The sequence below is a fragment of the Mirounga leonina genome, unplaced genomic scaffold, assembly GCF_011800145.1.
Source record: "Mirounga leonina isolate KUSES-001 unplaced genomic scaffold, KU_Mleo_1.0 Mir_129, whole genome shotgun sequence".
Classification (NCBI taxonomy): Eukaryota; Metazoa; Chordata; class Mammalia; order Carnivora; family Phocidae; genus Mirounga; species Mirounga leonina.
In genome coordinates this window covers 75,736,185-75,740,065 of record NW_023270323.1, presented here as the reverse complement: position 1 = coordinate 75,740,065, position 3,881 = coordinate 75,736,185, and positions in this window count along the sequence as shown.

Sequence of the window (3,881 nt, the reverse complement as noted above, 5' to 3'; positions counted from 1 at the left end):
GGGACTCCAGGATCATGACCTGAGCCGAAGGCAGTCGCTCAACCAACTGAGCCACCCAGGCGCCCCGCACCCAGGTTTTCTTATCCGCTTGCCCAGATAAGGGGGACAGAGAGAGGTGAGGCTTCAAAGCTGTCAGCAAACATCAAAAACATGGAGCCTGACTCTTCATTACAGGGAGAATCTGACCTACCTTACCTGCTTTTCTCAAATGGGTGTGTTAAGATTAAAAGCTACGCTTCATGGAGCTTCATTCTCTTTCACATGTAAAGGCTGGATGGGGTACAAAGCAGGGATCCCCCTGCAGCTGGCTGGGTAAATGTCTGCACTACAGGTAAAGTATCCCCTCCCCCAGGCTGCAGCAAGCCTGGTTATGGTGGCAGAGTCAAGCTCACCTCCCCCACCAGCAACAAAACTGAGATCTGACTCCTGAGTCAATTTTCAAACTTGAGCTCCTTGAATCCCAAATGAATAAGCTCTCGTATACAACATGATATGCAAAATGAATCATAAGCTTAAAAAAAACAAGTACTGGAACACCAGCAGTGATTGCCTTTCTACCATAATTTTCTTGCATTTCTTTATTTTCCAAATTTTCTTTTTTTAGTGTATATTACTTTTAAGAATCAAAAAACAGTTTATTTGAGAGAGTAGAGTGCTAGTTGCCTGGGTTCAAGAGGAGGGAAAATGGGAGGATGTTGGTCAAAGGGTACAAACTTTCAGCTATAAGATTAAGTTCTGGGGATCTAAAGTACAGCATGGTAATCAGAGCTAATAAGCTATATTATATACTTGAAAGTTGCTAAGAGACGAGATCTTGAATATTCTCACCACAAAAACAGAAATGGTAATTAGGTGACAAGATAGAGGTATTGGCTAATACGATGGTGATAAGCATGTTGTAATATGTAAGTATCAGATCAACATGTTGTACCCCTTAACCTTACACAATGTTATGTGGCAATTACATCGCAATAAAACTGAAAAAAATGGCTTATTTAGAAATCTTATTCAACATTATTCTTTTTTATTTTATTTTATTATTTATTTATTAAGATTTTATTTATTTATTTGACAAAGAGAGACACAGTGAGAGAGGGAACACAAGCAGCAGGAGTGAGAGAGGGAGAAGCAGACTTCCCGAGGAGCAGGGAGTCCGATGTGGGGCTCAATCCCAGGACCCTGGGATCATGAACTGAGCTGAAGGAAGACGCTTAATGACTGAGCCACCCAGGCGCCCCTTTATTTTTTATTTTTAAGTAGACTCCACGCCCAGCGTGAAGCCCAACTTGGGGCTTGAATTCACAACCTGAGATTAAGACTTGAGCAGAGATCAAGGGTCGGATGCTTAACTGACGGAGCTGCCCAGGCACCCCTCTACATTATTCTTGATCTGAGAACTCCCTTATGCCAATGTTAAGAGCATCAAGGAGGAAAAGGAGAGCAGAGTAGGGAGAAGAAGGAAGGATTTGACATTCTCCAACAGTGGTCTGTTAGCTATGAACCCTCAATTGAAAATCCCTACCAATGTGAAGCTTTACAAAGGGGGATTCCTGTGTAAGAAAAGTCTATTCAGGGGGCGCCTGTGTGGCTCAGTCGGTTAAGCGGCTGCCTTCGGCTCAGGTCATGATCCCAGCGTCCTGGAATCGAGCCCCGCATCGGGCTCCCTGCTCAGCAGAGAGCCTGCTTCTCCCTTTCCCTCTGTCTGCCGCTCTGCCTACTTGTGCTATCTCTCTGTCAAATAAATAAATTAAAAAAATAATAAATTTAAAAAAAGAGAGAAAAGAAAAGTCTATTCAGAAATTTACTTTTTTTTTTTTTTTTACAAAGTTTATTTTCAATGTATTAAAGTTACAAATCCTTGAAGTTCGGCATTCTGATGCCACCAGCTTTCATTTTCTTTTTCAACATTCTGGCTTTTCGGGTCTTTTCTGGTTCTATACAAATTTTAGGATTATTTGTTCCAGCTTTGTGAAAAATGTCAGTGGTATTTTGATGGGGACTACACTGAATATGCAGATTGCTCTGGGTGGCACAGACATTTTAACGATATTTATTCTTCCAGTCCATGAGCATGGAATGTTTTTCCATTTCTTTGTGTCTTCCTCAATTTCTTTCATAAGTGTTCTGTAGTTTTTAGAGTACAGATCCTTTACCTCTTTGGTTAAGTTTATTCCTAGGTATCTTATGGTTTTGGCTGCAATTGTAAATGGGATCAATTTTCCCAATTTTTGGTGCAATTGTAAATGGGATCAATTTTCCTTAATTTCTCTTTCTTCTCTCTCATTGTGAATGTATAAAAATGCAACTGATTTCTGCACGTTGATTTTATATCCTGCCATGTTGCTGAATTGCTGTATGAGTTCTAGCAATTTTGGTGTGGAGTCTTTTGGGTTTTCCACGGAAAGTATCAGGTCATCTGTGAAGAATGAGAGTTTGACTCCTTCTTTGCCAATTTGGATGCCTTTTATTTCTTTTTGTTGTCTGATGTCTGAAGCTAGGACTTCTAGTACTATGTTGAACAACAGTGGTGAGAGTGGGCATCCTGTGGTGTTTCTGACCTTAGGGGAAAAGCTCTGTTTTTTCCCATTGAGAATGATATTCACTGTGGGCTTTTGGTCTATGGAATGGGAGAAGATATTTGCAAATGACATATGAGATAAAAGGCTAGTATCCAAGATCTATAAAGAACTTAGCAAATTGAACACCCAAAAAACAAAAAATCCAGTCAAGAAATGGGCAGAAGACATGAACAGACATTTCTGCAAAGAAGACATACAAATAGCCAACAGACACATGAAAATAATGCTCCACATCACTGGGCATCAGGGAAATACAAATCAAAACCACAATGAGATCCCACCTCACACCAGTCAGAATGGCTAAACTTAACAAATCAGGAAACAACAAATGTTGGCAAGGATGCAGAGAAAGGGGAACCCTCCTACACTGTTGGTGGGAATGCAAGCTGGTGCAGCCACTCTGGAAAAAAGAATGCAGGTTCCTCAAAAAGTTAAAACTAAAGCTGCCCTATGACCCAGCAATTGCACTACTAGGTATTTACCCAAAGGATACAAATGTAGTGATCCAAAGAGGCACCTGCACCCTAATGGTTATAGCAGCAATGTCAACTATAGCCAAACTGTGGAAAGAGACCAGATGTCCATCAACAGAAGAATGGATAAAGAAGATGTGATATATATATATATATATATAATGGAATATTACTCAGCCATCAGAAAGGATGAATACTTACATTTACATCAATGTGGATGGACCTGGAGGGCATTATGCTGAGTGAAATAAGTCAATCAGAGAAAGACAATTATCATATGATTTCACTGATATGTGCAATATAAGAACAGCACAGAGGATCATAGGGGAAGGGAGGGAAAACTGAATGGGAAGTTATTAGAAAGAGAAACCATGAGAGACTCTTAACTCTAGGAATCAGACTGAGGGTTGCTGGAGGGGAGGTGGGTGGGGGGATGGGGTAACTGGGTGATAGGCATTAAGGAAGGCACGTGATGTGATGAGCACTGGGTGTTATATGCAGCTGATAAATTATTGAACTCTACATCTGAAACGAATGATGTACTATATGTTGGCTAACTGAATTTAAATTTTAAAAATAAATAAATGAATAGGAGCACCTGGGTGGCTCAGTCGTTAAGCGTCTGCCTTCGGCTCAGGTCACCATCTTAGGGTCCTGGGATCGAGTCCCGCATCGGGCTCCCTGCTCAGTGGGGAGCCTGCTTCTCCCTCTCCCACTCCCCCTGCTTGTGTTCCTTCTCTCGCTGTGTCTCTCTCTGTCAAATAAATAAATAAAATCTTCAAAAATAAATAAATAAATAAATAAATAAATAAATAAATAAATAAATAAA